The sequence below is a fragment of the Pseudochaenichthys georgianus genome, unplaced genomic scaffold, assembly GCF_902827115.2.
Source record: "Pseudochaenichthys georgianus unplaced genomic scaffold, fPseGeo1.2 scaffold_180_arrow_ctg1, whole genome shotgun sequence".
Classification (NCBI taxonomy): domain Eukaryota; kingdom Metazoa; phylum Chordata; class Actinopteri; order Perciformes; family Channichthyidae; genus Pseudochaenichthys; species Pseudochaenichthys georgianus.
The window spans coordinates 485,654-499,948 of NW_027262575.1; the positions used below are offsets into that span (position 1 = coordinate 485,654).

General features: G+C 50.4%; 1 protein-coding gene across 1 annotated transcript in view; it reads right to left on the minus strand.

Moving 5' to 3' along the window:
* LOC117441582 (zinc finger protein 271-like) overlaps positions 1-14,295 on the minus strand; it is a 450,813-nt gene that overhangs the window by 311,534 nt on the left and 124,984 nt on the right. The gene's annotated exons all lie outside the window — the stretch shown is intronic.

A 14,295-nucleotide genomic window follows, 5' to 3' on the forward strand; every position in this document is an offset into this window, starting at 1 on the left:
TTGTTCTGTTTATGCTTTTATGTTTCATGTGGAACTACTGGAGCAGGTCTCCCTTGGAAAAGAGATCAATGATCTCAATGGGATTTTATCTGTATAAATAAAGGTTTGAAATGAAATGAATACTTAGTCCCGCCCACAGGAGATGCGAGCGGAGGAGCCGAGGAGGGGAACCGAGGAGAGAGGAGGGGAAGCAGCAGGTGGTTAGAGAAATGAGAACTCCTCTCCTCTGAGCGGTCAGTTTAAAGAGAAGTCCATTAATGATGACAGGAGGCAGCAGCCCTCTGTCTGATGGACACATGTGTTCATGACGACGACTTATATATTTACTTTGATTCATTCACAGTGCGGTGTCATGAGACGATAACAGGCTACAGATGCGGACACACACATATATATGTATATATTTATATAAATATATACAATTTCAGAATCAAACGGAGCACTCATAATAACGTAACACTATCAGAGACTGGATATATCCCCCCCCCCCCCCCTCTCCCCTCTGGTCGCTAAATAAATTACGGGCCAAAAGTTGTATTTACAAGTATTACAAGTAAGCAGAGGACACCAAACCAACTGAGACCTGTCTGTCCGCTGCATCTACACACTGTACCACACACACCTACACACTGTACCACACACACACCTACACACTGTACCACACGCACACACCTACACACTGTACCACACACACCTACACCACACACACGCACATACAGCTCCTAAAACAGGCTACAGCCGTTGTGTATTTTATTGTGAAGCACTAAATGGTTTTAGAAAAATATCGACTCTTTGTTTGTAGATATCTACTAAACTAAAGCAAATACAGAGAGTAATGTAGGCATGTTATACTGAGTGATATATATTATTCACACTGCTCTGCTTTCTGACCTCACAGCTGTTCTCTCTGTAAACATCACGTCGAGATGAGAGCAGTTAATAAAATAATAGAACAACAATATTCTGTTTACATTACCCACTGTAGTATCACTCTGTATCAACAACACTGTTGTGTAACTTCAGTTAAATACTTGTATGTGTGTGGATTAGAAAGAAGTAAGATAAAGGATCTATATATAATAGCTTCCAATGCATAAGATGAGATGCACTTTATTGATCCCAATCTGGGAAATGATTCAATTGCAGCAGCATAAAAGACAAGGCATTGCCCATGAGAGAAATTCAAAGAGTAGAAATAAACACAAATTAAACAGCATTAAAAGAGAAGAAAATATACATTTTGAAATACCAATTTACCAAATATAAAGCAGGATATTATATACATTAAGTGTGTAAGGAATGGAATATTAAATTAAATATAAATGTACATTGTGCTAAAAACATCTCTGATTTGTAAAGAGCGAATTACGACAATTTAAACCAAGAAATACAAAAAGATATAACAAGCTGGTCCACCTTACCACTCGACCTAAAGTCAATCATTGAAATCGTTCAACTTAAACTGGCTGCATCACGGCCTGGTATGGCAGCTGTCATGGCCTGGCTCTTGGCCATAACAAAAAGCGTAGGAAGGACAAGAATAAGTATAGGAAAAGGTATTTATTTGGCAAAACTCCATGTGGCCAAAAAACAAACAAAAGGGTCCGGTCCTCTGGGGGGAGAGAGATCGAGGCTCTGGCTCAGGCCTCTTAACCCTCCGGTGCCAGCCGTCAGGGGTCCTCAATCAGTGCGGGCACAAGCAGAGGAGAAACATTAAAGGGCCATACACACCACAGGAGACCAACGCAGGGGTCGTCACCCCCCCCCCCCCCCCTTAAAGTCGGTGCACCGGCACAACGAACCAACCAACAAAATACTAAGTTCTTGTTGAGAAAAACAAGCATATCTGCCTCTCAGGCATACCAGGAAGAAAAGTTTGAACATTTTAAAGCAAAATGCTTCAATCTGGTGCACTTTGAGCAGAATTACCAGCACCAGATGCTAATAACAACAGCGCCGGTTCCAGTGCACCCTGCCTCTCTCGCTCGCTCACTCGCACGTTGGCTGTGAGCTGCGGGCGCCAGATAAGCCAACATCCCCCATTTTCATCACTTGCAGCGCCCATCGTACAGGGCAAATGAAAAGTGTAACTGGGGTGAAAAAGGTGTTCCATTTACTTAATTATGAATGTTGTTACATCAAGGCCGAAAATTAGGATGAGCACCAACGATCAAAACATTTGTTTTCCCTCCCAGAGCTGTCAGCGCAGCGCCTCCACAGATCTGGCGCCCTAGGCGAACATCTATAACGCCAGTGCAACGGGCCGGCCCTGGTCTCAGGTTACACTGTAGGAAGTCTAGGTACAACGCTACATTTCCCGCCCCGCTGCAGTCATGCAGTAGGCTACAGAGAGTGGCGAGAAACATTTCCTCAGGCATCGAAAAGCGGAACCGAAATTCACATTTCTAAATGATGCCATTGGAAATGTTGGAACCGGTTCCGAACCGGAACCGGTTCTCGGTACCCAACCCTAGTCTTAACGAACCCTAATTGTAATATACCACCTTATCACAAGATCTCTGGATGTGACCAAGCCCACCGCAGGAGTAGCACCTCCGGTCATTGGCACGCCCACAGTCACGAGCCATGTGGCCTGGTTTGTTGCAGTTGTAGCACACATCCTCCGTTTGGTCACAGTCCCTGGCCATATGTCCTTGATCTCCACCCCGATAACAGAACATTTCCTTGCCACGTCCTCGACCCCTGCTGCCGCTGCCGCCACGACCACCATCAAAGCCGCCGCCACAACCACAACCACTTTGACCAGTGGAGCAATGCTTGGCCTTCTGGTTTCTACACAACATAGTTTTGGCCATAGCACACGTGATCACGCAGGAGGACGTGACCTCTGGCACCACTGTAGAGCTCTTCTGAAACCCAGACTCAATCAGACCACCATCCATCTTCTCCCGCTTATCCGTGGTCGGGTCGCGGGGGTAGCAGTTCCAGCAGAGAGCCCCAAACTTTCTTTTCCCTGGCGACATCAACCAGCTCTGACTGGGGGATCCCAAGGCGCTCCCAGGCCAGCGAAGAGATATAATCCCTCCACCTGGTCCTAGGTCTACCCCTTGGTCTCTTCCCAGCTGGACGTGCCTGGAACACCTCCCTAGGGAGGCGCCCAGGTGGCATCCTAACTAGGTGCCCGAACCACCTCCACTGGCTCCTTTCGACGCGAAGGAGGAGCGGCTCAACTCCGAGTCCCTCCCTGATGACCGAACTTCTCACCTTATCTCTAAGGGAGACACCAGCCACCCTGCGGAGGAAACCCATCTCGGCCGCTTGTATCTGCGATCACGTTCTTTCGGTCATGACCCATCCTTCATGACCGTAGGTGAGGGGAGGAACGGCCCGGAGACAGAGAGCTTTGCCTTCTGGCTCAGCTCCCTTTTCGTCACTACGGTGCGGTAAAGCGACTGCAGTACCGCTCCCGCTGCTCCGAATTCTCCGGCCCATCTCACGCTCCATTGTTCCCTCACTCGAGAACAAGACCCCGAGATACTTGAACTCCTTCACTTGGGGTAAGGACTCATTCCCTACTCGGAGTGGACAGTCCATCGGTTTCCTGCTGAGAACCATGGCCTCAGATTTGGTGGTGCTGATCCTCATCCCAGCCGCTTCACACTCGATTGCGAACCGATCCAGTGAGTGCTGAAGGTCGCAGACCGATGAAGCCATCAGAACCACATCATCTGCAAAAAGCAGTGGTGCAATCCTTACTCCACTGAACTGCAGACCCCCCCCCCCCACGACCACGCCTCGAAATCCCATCCATGTATATTACAAACAGCATTGGTGACAAAGCGCAGAGGCCAACCCTCACCGGGAATGGGTCCGACTTACTGCCGAGGACCCGGACACAGCTCTCGCTTTGGGAGTACAGAGATTGGATGGCCCTGAGTAGAGACCCCCTCACCCCATACTCCCGCAGCACCTCCCACAGTAACTCCCTGGGAACTCGGTCATACGCCTTCTCCAAGTCTACAAAACACATGTAGACCGGATAAGCGTACTCCCAGGCCCCCTCCAGGATCCTTGCGAGAGTAAAAAGCTGATCCGTCGTTCCACGACCAGGACGGAATCCGCATTGTTCCTCCTCAATCTGAGGTTTCTCCAATATTTTAAATCCCACTGTTACTTAGAACAATAGTAAACCTGCAGAGCACACTAATCAGATCACAGTAATGGAATTTGACTCAAGTGTAGGCCTATGTCTACTTTCCATTATACTTATTACTTGAAAGACGGTGGTGGGGGGGAGGAGAAGGAGCTGGTTTTGGGTGCACCCTCAACCAGCAAAGCAGACAACAAGGTGATTGTCATCACTTCCTGCCTGCGCTGTGCCGCGTCAAAAATAGGATTAATCCTATATTTTAGAAATTCCTTGCGGCGAGGAGCTTCTGGGACGCTTCGAGCCGCAGCGCAGCGGGTCTGGTGGAATAGCACCCATTGACTAGAGTGGCCGCGATCGCTAAAAATGCCGCAGACGATCCTGGTGGGATTAGGGGGTAAGTGGGTGCCAACATGTTCCTTTTTTAACTTTGATCCGGAGCGCATCTGCAGTGCGTTCTACAACTTCCCATGGTCCACTCCATACAGGTTGCAACAAGTTCTTCTTGTGGATTTTTACATTTACCCAATCACCTGATCCAACAGAAATATTCGTCATGGCCCTGGCATATGCTTCCGCCTCAATATTTCTAATATCTAACACTGGTTCTCCTCTGCATTGTGAGGTGCTACCTTGTGGTGGATATTGCTGAGTGGGGAAATCTCTGGCCAGATGTCTACAATCTCCACATATGAAGCAGCCATCATCCCTTCTTCCTCTCCATTGTCCCTTTTGTTGATGTTGTATGGGAGTGTATACCTGTGCTTGCGGCTGTACTTGGGTAGGAAGATACACAGGTGTCTGCTGTTGAAGATACTGCGGTGCTTGTGGCTGTACTTGCCGTTGAAGATACACAGGTGTCTGCTGTACTTGGGGATAATACTGTTGTGTCTGAGGTTGGAATTGTGTAGGATGGTATTGTAGTACTTGTGGTGGGTTTTGTATTTGTTGATGCGGACAATCTCTGGACCAATGGTCCATCTGACCGCATGTGTAACATCCCACTTTCTTGAAACCCTTTCCTCCGCCTTTTCCTCGGAATCTTCCTCCACCTCTTTGTTGGTACTGCATCTGATTTTCTGGCACCACCTGAGCTTGAACTGTTAGCGGTGCCTGCAGTACTGTCTCCGTTTCTATGGTCTTCTCTGCTGTAGTTGCCATTTGCCTTGCCGCTTTCTTGTTTTTATTAGCTTCGGTATTTCTCTCAGCTATTTGTATCTTCACGAGTCTCCTTGCTTGGATTTTATCGTCCTCATCAAGTCCCGTTTTTGCTGCCTGGTGTCTGATATCGTGGTGAATGAGATGTTGTCTCCATTGTTCAGCGGGTTTATTGTCCAATCCCACCACTTCTTCCAGACGTGCCTGCACTGCTAGAGGAAGGGCTTTAATGACCGAGTTCTTCCACACCATTTCAATAGCTGGAGAAAGATCATGTCTTTCACCCGTGCAAGCCTCCCACACTTCTTCACATTTCTTCAAGAATGCATGCATGTTTTCGCCCGGCTCCTTCTTCAAGCTGCTGAGAGCATGTAAACTGCGTGTTGTCGGGTAGATGTGACGAATAGCAGCCCAATAATTCGACCTGATGTAGTTGAATGGAGTGTCATCTGGGTCATTTGTGCAATTGGCCTCGGAATCTATTGCTCTCGGTTCAAGTCGTCCTTCAATCCGTCCGAGCAGGGCCCTCATGTCTCCCAAGCACAGGTGGTCTTGGGCTGCGTATCTCTCCAGATCATTCACCCACTTTTGACCTCCTTTGGTGAGTGGAGGTAGCTTTGACACTAATGCTTCCATGTCCCTGTGAGTCCATGGTTGGTATTGAAATCCTCTTCTTCCAGCCGCCATCAATGGCATGGAGGTATGTGCACCGGTCTTGGTTCTTCTAGTTTTCTTGGTTCTTCTAGTTTTGGGGCATGTCCCAGGATAATGTTGCTCGTTTTCGTAGCTACTATTATTCTCAGGAGGAGATGCAAAGCTGCGTTGTTGCTGTGACTGTTCATGGTATGGGGAGTGTCTACTGGTTTCAGACCGTGTACCGCTGTCGTCATTTTCATCTACCTGTCCATTGGAATAGTCAGGAGAGTAGTTTGTCCGGCGTTTTCTTTGAGTTCTTCGTTCTTCTTGTTCTCTCCTTTGTCTATCTGCCATCATGTCCGGGAATCTTACATCTTCTTGTCGTCTTTCCGCCAGAAGTTGTTGGTATTTATCTCCCTCCCTTTGTCTTTCTGCAATAATGTCATTATGGGCTTCAACTGCCTTTCGTCTCTCTTCCATTCTTCTGTCGAGTTCTTCTTCCTGTCTTCTGCCGAGTTCTGCTTCCTCTCTTCTGCCGAGTTCTGCTTCCATTCTTCTGCAGAGTTCTTCCATTCCTGGCAGATCTTCTGCTGCTACCACATGTAAGCTGTTTGTCAATCCCTGGCTGGTATATTTTAGATGGAGAATCAGATTTGCAACCATAACTTTTCTTTTTTCAGCTTTTTTCATAGCGTTTTTAGCAGGTCCATACCGAGGGGGTTGCCCGGCTTTGATCCATGCTTTTTCCTGTTGTAGGTATTCAGCATTCTCATGTTCAACTACAGCTTTTCTATGGGCTTCCGTTGGTCCAGGTTGATCATCTGCTGGAATCAATCCTCTCGTTTGCCACTGCTTGAACAGTTCCTCTATTTGGTTCCATGTCTTCTGTCTTTTAGTGGGAACTGTCCCAGCATCTGACAAGGTGTTTACTCTCGCCTTAATATCTGCAGTTGTGCCTGGCACTGGGAGTGCTCTTAACTTGGTGTCTTCTGGCGACATGTTTCTTAAGTACACGGATAATATTATTAAGTTATCAAAAATGAATTACTAATCCTCTGAATAGTACCTTTGTATTCTTTATAAAGATATCCTATGTCATCTGAACTTAACTTTAAAATCTGGTAAATATTTGTATTTTTTTTTTTTACAGAATATTAGTTTATGTTAGTGAATTATAGAACCCTGAAGGCAGGAGAGACTGAAAAGAGTCAAGGGAAGCTTATAAAAGTTAATAGCATTGAATTACACAAAAGATGCGGTAGTGTACAAAATGAAATGTGCGAGTGGAGGCGCTCTCCTCATCCAACCGGTCAGTCCAGGTCAGCAGGTAGAAGAGGTCAATCCTTGGCTTGCTCTTCCTGTTGTCATCTGAGGTCTTCTCCTATTGGCCGGCGTCGTCGGGGGAGGGTCCAATGCAATTCCTGCCTTTTTCTGTTGTTAAATTAAATCATTCTGGTGTCTGTGGTTATTTAAACATTCCCTAATAAACGTTATTCAGCGTCAATAAATGAGTGCTAAACCCAGTGTGCTCAGTGTACAACATCACATGTCATTTCACCTTCGATTCACGGTTTGAAAATGCAACATTTCGCCACATGCTAATGCTAACCGGAAGTGAATAATTTTCAGAATAAAATTATTAAGTTAATAGTTAGTGAACTTCCGGTTTTTCAGAATAAAACTGATTTTATTCATTTTACTCCAGTCTACAGCAGCACCTCACTAACACTTCATCAACACCAAGTGAGACGAGAACTGAGGTTAGTGAACCCCAGGAAAGCTGCAGGACCTGACGGTGTACCTGGGAAGGTACTTGTGTCATGTGCGGACCAACTATCTGAGATTGTCACCAGAATTTTTAATCTCTCCCTGACCCAAGCCATCATCCCATCATGCTTAAAATCAGCAATCATAATCCCCGCCTCCAAAACAACAGCAGCCAACAGCTGCCTAAACAACTTCAGGCCCATTGCCCTAACATCGGTAGTTATGAAATGCTTTGAGCGGTTGGTCTCGCATCACATCAAGGCCTGCCTCCCCTCAGCCTTCGATCCTCATCAGTTTGCCTTCAGGACAAACCGCTCCACGGAGGATGCCATTGCCATAACCCTCCACACCACACTAAGCCACCTGGAACATCCAGGGAACTATGTTAGACTTCTCTTCATAGATTACAGCTCAGCCTTTAACACCATCATCCCTGACATCCTCATCAATAAACTTCTTGACCTCCACCTGCCCCCCTCCACCTGCCCCCCTCCACCTGTGCCTGGATAAAGGATTTCCTCACAAACAGACCACAATGTGTGAAACTGGGCTCCCATCTCTCTTCCACCCTAACACTCAGCACTGGCTCTCCCCAGGGCTGTGTGCTGAGTCCACTCCTGTATGCCTTATACACACATGACTGCTCTCCCACCTACCCTTCAAACACCATCATTAAATATGCAGACGACACCACTGTCATCGGGCTCGTCTCAGGAGGTGATGAGACAGCCTATAGAGAGGAGGTCCGTAAACTGACGGAGTGGTGCGCGGTCAACAACCTACTGCTTAACTCCATAAAAACGAAAGAAATCATTATCGATTTCAGGAGAACAAGCATAGACCACGCCCCCCTCTACATTAATGGGGACTGTGTAGAGAGGGTGCCTTCATTTAAATTCCTGGGAGTCCACATCTCCCAGGAGCTCACCTGGTCCACAAACACCACGGCAGTGATAAAGAAGGCCCAGCAGCGACTGCTCAGAAAGAACCATCTGAATCAGAAGCTGCTGGTGACCTTCTATCGCTCGACAGTTGAGAGCGTCCTCACATCCTGCATCTCTGCTTGGTATGCAGGGTGCTCGGCTGCCGACAGGAAGGCTCTGCAGAGGGTCATTAAGGCTGCGGCCCCACGAGGACGAAAACGGCTAAACGCATAGGATTAACGCAAACGCAATCGCAAACGGCTTCCGTCCACATGCAATAATTATCCGGATAGTGTCTGCCCACACGAGACCGCTCCGTTTAGCTCCAACCGCTGGAGAAGCTGCAGTACATATGCAGGAGCCTCTACGTGGCGCTGTAACTTCCTCCACAAAAGGTGAGGATCAGCTACATTATCTACGGTGCGTTCGTTAACTGCGGAGTCACTGTGGCACAGACTGAGCCGCTGGTGAACAGCTGTTAGAACAGGCCGTTCAGGTGTTCAGAGCAGAGCGGCAGAGCGTGATGTGAACTGAAAAGTTTTTCTGTCGCAATATCATTGTCACTATCTGCTAACGTTAGCTTTAGCCTTCGTTTTCTAATAGTTTTTTTCATAGGCTATAAACAGAGGTGGTATAAGTATAGAGATTGTACTAGAGTAAAAGTAGAAGTACTCAGATCTTGTACTTCAATCAATCAATCAATGTTTATTTATATAGCCCAATATCACAAATGTTACATTTGTCTCAGTGGTCTTCACAGTGTGTACAGAATATCAGTATGACAATACGACACCCTCTGTCCTTAGACCCTCACATCGTACAAGGAAAAACTTCCAAAGAAAACCCAGTTTAAAGGGAAAAATGGGAGAAACCTCAGGGAGAGCAACAGAGGAGGGATCCCTCTCCCAGGACGGACAGACGTGCAATAGATGCCGTGTGTAAATTGAAAAGATAATACATTTGCAACATAGGTAGTCCAAATGTTTGGAAATGCATGTGTGTATAATAGGAAGATGAATCCACGAGGATATCCATCCAGGACCTATGATCCAGGACCACAGCCACGACTCAAGATCCAGCGCTCGCGATCCAGGACACAGGACCGCAGGATCATCCATGACTCCGGATCCCAGCGTATATAGACACCAAAAGAAAGACATTTGGGGAAGCTGGGTTAATCGGAACATGAGTGTACACGGGTATAGACAGAGAGAAGGAAGAAGTAAGATGTCCCCCGACAAACTAAGCCTATATCAGCAAAACTAGGGGCTGAATCTAATCAGCCCTAACTATAAGCTTTATCAAAAAGGAAGGTCTTAAGCGCACTCTTAAAAGCGGATAGGGTGTCTGCCGCCCGAACACAAACTGGAAGCTGATTCCACAAATGTGGAGCTTGATAAGAAGTACTCAAGTGATAGAGTAAAAGTAGAAGTACTCAGATCTTGTACTTGAGTAAAAGTAGAAGTACCAGAGTGTAGGAATACTCTGTTACAGTAAAAGTCCTGCATTCAAAATGTTCCTCAAGTGAAAATAGAAAAGTATTATAAAAATACTAAGAGGCATGAAAATACATTTTAAAAATGCTCAACAGTGCTGCCAAAATTAAAAACTGACTGCTACACAATTAAAATAAATGCTTTTATATATATTTCTATTTGTCACGGATGAGTGAAGGAAGCAGGACCCAAATGCAGATAACTTTTGAGAAACCCTTTATTTCAAGGATAAAGGATAAATGACAAATACAGAACAGAACACTCTCCGGTGAACTCCGTCACCAACAAACAATGACCCAACACTGAACACAGACAGAGACAAGACTAAATACAAGAAGGGGTAATCACGACAACGAGAAACAGCCGGGCAGGGGAGGAGAAACACAAGGACAACAGGTGAACACAATCGGGTAATCAGGGAGGGAAACAGACAGAAAGCAGACAGGCAGGAAACGGGGGTGAACACTTTACACAATAAGACAGGAAACCCAAAGACAAGAAAAACACCAACACAGACAAAACTACAAACGTGACCTAACATGTGCATTGTGACAGAACCCCCTCTCAAGGGACGGATCCCAGACGTCCCTAAAAAAAACAAAACAAAAAAGTCCAAAACCCCAAGCAGGGTGGGCGGAGGGGGTCTGGAGGACGGGTCTTGGGCTGACAGCCCAGGAACACAGCGGAGGACCAGGAAGGGGTCTCGGGCGGACAGCCCGGGGTCAAAACAGAGTCCAAGGTGGGGACCATGGAGGACCGAAGGCAGCGGTAGGAAGAGTCAGGGACCCGGGTCCGAGGGCGAAGGCAACGGCAGGAAGAGTCAGGGGGCCGGGCCCGAGGGCGAAGACCGCGGCTCTCAGGGGGCCGGGCTCGAGGGCGAAGACCGCGGCTCTCAGGGGGCCGGGCTCGAGCCGGTGTCGACCGGACAGGATCAGGAGGCCGGGCAGGAAAGCGCTGATGGGCCCGTTCCGGAGATCGGGCAGGACCCGGTGTCGGCCGGACAGAAACCGGAGCCGGTCGGACAGGCTTCGGCAGGATCCCCCACGGAAAAGGACCAGGAGTTGGCAGGAACCCCGGCGAGACCGGTGATGGACATGGGGCTGGCAGGCCCCCCGGTAGCACCTCCAACGGCACGGGATATAGGGTTGGCAGGACCCCCGGCAGAAGAGTCTTCTGCGGGACCTCCAACGGGACAGGAGAAAATGTTGGCAGGACCCCCGGCAGGGGAGTAGACGGCGGGACCTCCAACGACACAGGACACAGGGTTGGCAGGACCCCCGGCAGGGGAGTAGACAGCGGGACCTCCAACGGCACAGGACACAGGGTTGGCAGGACCCCCGGCAGGGGAGTATTCTGCGGGACCTTCAACGGCACAGGACACAGGGTTGGCAGGACCCCCGGCAGGGGAGTAGACTGCGGGACCTCCAACGGCACAGGACACAGAGCTGGCAGGACCCCCGGCAGGGGAGTAGACGGCGGGACCTCCAACGACACAGGACACAGGGTTGGCAGGACCCCCGGCAGGGGAGTAGACGGTGGGACCTCCAACGGCACAGGACACAGGGTTGGCAGGACCCCCGGCAGGGGAGTATTCTGCGGGACCTCCAACGGCACAGGACACAGGGTTGGCAGGACCCCCGGCAGGGGAGTAGATGGCGGGACCTCCAACAGCACAGGACACAGAGCTGGCAGGACCCCCGGCAGGGGAGTAGACGGCGGGACCTCCAACGGGACAGGAGAAAGGGTTGGCAGGACCCCCGGCAGAAGAGTATTCTGCGGGACCTCCAACGGGACAGGAGAAAGGGTTGGCAGGACCCCCGGCAGGGGAGTAGATGGCGGGACCTCCAACGACACAGGACACAGGATTGGCAGGACCCCCGGCAGGGGAGTAGACGGCGGGACCTCCAACGGCACAGGACACAGGGTTGGCAGGACCCCCGGCAGGGGAGTAGACGGCGGGACCTCCAACGGCACAGGACACAGGGTTGGAAGGACCCCCGGCAGGGGAGTAGACGGCGGGACCTCCAACGGGACAGGAGAAAGGGTTGCCAGGACCCCCGGCAGGGGAGTAGACGGCGGGACCTCCAACGACACTTGCGTAGGGGCTTGAATAGGGAATGGAGAGGGAACTCGAGCGGAGACTTGAGAGGGGACTCGAGAGGAGACTGGAGAGGGGACTCCAGAGGGGACTAGAGAAGGGAACACGAGAGGGGATTTGAGAGGGGAACTAGAGAGGGGACTCGAGGAGGGACCAGAGGAGGGACCAGAGGAGGGAACTCGAGAGGGAACTCGAGAGGGGACTCGAGGCGGAACTGGAGAGGGGACTCGAGATGGAAACAGAGAGGGAACTCGAGAAGGGACTACAGAGGGGACTAGAGGAGTAACTAGGGAAGGGAACTCGAGAGGGGAACTAGAGAGGGAACTCGAGGAGGGACTAGAGGGCCTAAAGGAGGGACTAAAGGAGGGAACTCGAGAGGGGACTCGAGGGGGAACTGGAGAGGGAACTTGAGATGGAAACAGAGAGGGGACTCGAACAGAGACTAAAGAGGGGACTAGAGGAGAGACTAGAGGAGGGACTAGATGAGTAACTAGAGAAGGGAACTCGAGAGGGAAACTAGAGAGGGGACTCGAGGAGGGACTAAAGGAGGGAACTCGAGAGGGAACTGGAGATGGAAACAGAGAGGGGACTCGAGAAGGGACTACAGAGGGGACTAGAGGAGAACTAGAGGAGGGCCTAAAGGAGGGACTAAAGGAGGGAACTCGAGAGGGGACTCGAGGGGGAACTGGAGAGGGAACTTGAGATGGAAACAGAGAGGGGACTCGAACAGAGACTAAAGAGGGGACTAGAGGAGGGACTAGAGAAGGGAACTCGAGAGGGAACTCGAGAGGGAAACCAAAGAGGGGACTCGAGGAGGAACCAGAGGAGGGAACCCGAGATGGGACTGTGGCAGCTGGGACCAGCTCTGGGTCTGGAACCAAGGCAGCTGGGGTCGGAACCATGGCTGCTGGGGCCAGAACTGGGGCTGAAACCATGGCTGCAGGGACCGGAATTGAAGCCAGAATCATGGCTGTTGAAGCCAGAATCCTGTCTATAAGCTCCAGCTTCGACGCCAGAAACACGGCCGTATAGGGCGCTCCCGGAGCCGGGACCATAGCCGCTGGGGCCAGCCTCGGAGCCGGAAACATGGCTGCGGGAGCCTGCACTGGGGCAGGAACCATGGCTGCTGGGACCGGGACTGGAACCATGGCTGCTGGGGCCGTACTGGGACTGGGACCATGGCTGCTGGGGCCCGTACTGGGACTGGAACCATGGCTGCTGGGGCCCGTACTGGGACTGGAAGCATGGCTGCTGGGGCCCGTACTGGGACTGGAACCATGGCTGCTGGGGCCCGTACTGGGACTGGGACCATGGCTGCTGGGGCCCGTACTGGGACTGGAACCATGGCTGCTGGGGCCCGTACTGGGACTGGAACCATAGCTGCTGGGGCCCGTACTGGGACTGGAACCATGGCTGCTGGGGCCCGTACTGGGACTGGAACCATGGCTGCTGGGGCCCGTACTGGGACTGGAACCATGGCTGCTGGGGCCCGTACTGGGACTGGAACCATGGCTGCTGGGGCCCGTACTGCTTGTCTGGCCTTGCGACGACTCTTCTTAGCAGCCGCCTGAATACTCCGTGGGCCTCCATAAGCCTGACGACTTCCAGCACATGACTCCAGAACAGGAGCAGGAACTGGGGAAGAAGCAGAGGTTGACTCCAGACGGAACACGCCGAGACGTATGGTGTCAGGTTGGGAATTGGGAGGTAGGGGACTAGCATGCCTGGAGCTAGCAGGCCGGGGAAAAGGTTTGACCTCAACGCTGCCCAAAAAGTCCTCCACCCACTCGGGGAGCAACTCCCTCAACCAGGGCCTTGAGGTTACCTCCTGGCGTGCCGCAGAAATAACTGACTGCCTCTCTTCAGTACTGGAGGCATATCGAAAGTCATTCCTCAAGCATGTTAACTTGTACTTCACCTCGTACAAACTGTCTGCTGGGTCCATTCCTGGTTGGGTCATTCTGTCACGGATGAGTGAAGGAAGCAGGACCCAAATGCAGATAACTTTTGAGAAACCCTTTATTTCAAGGATAAAGGATAAATGACAAATACAGAACAGAACACTCTCCGGTGAACTCCGTCACCAACAAACAATGACCCAACACTGAA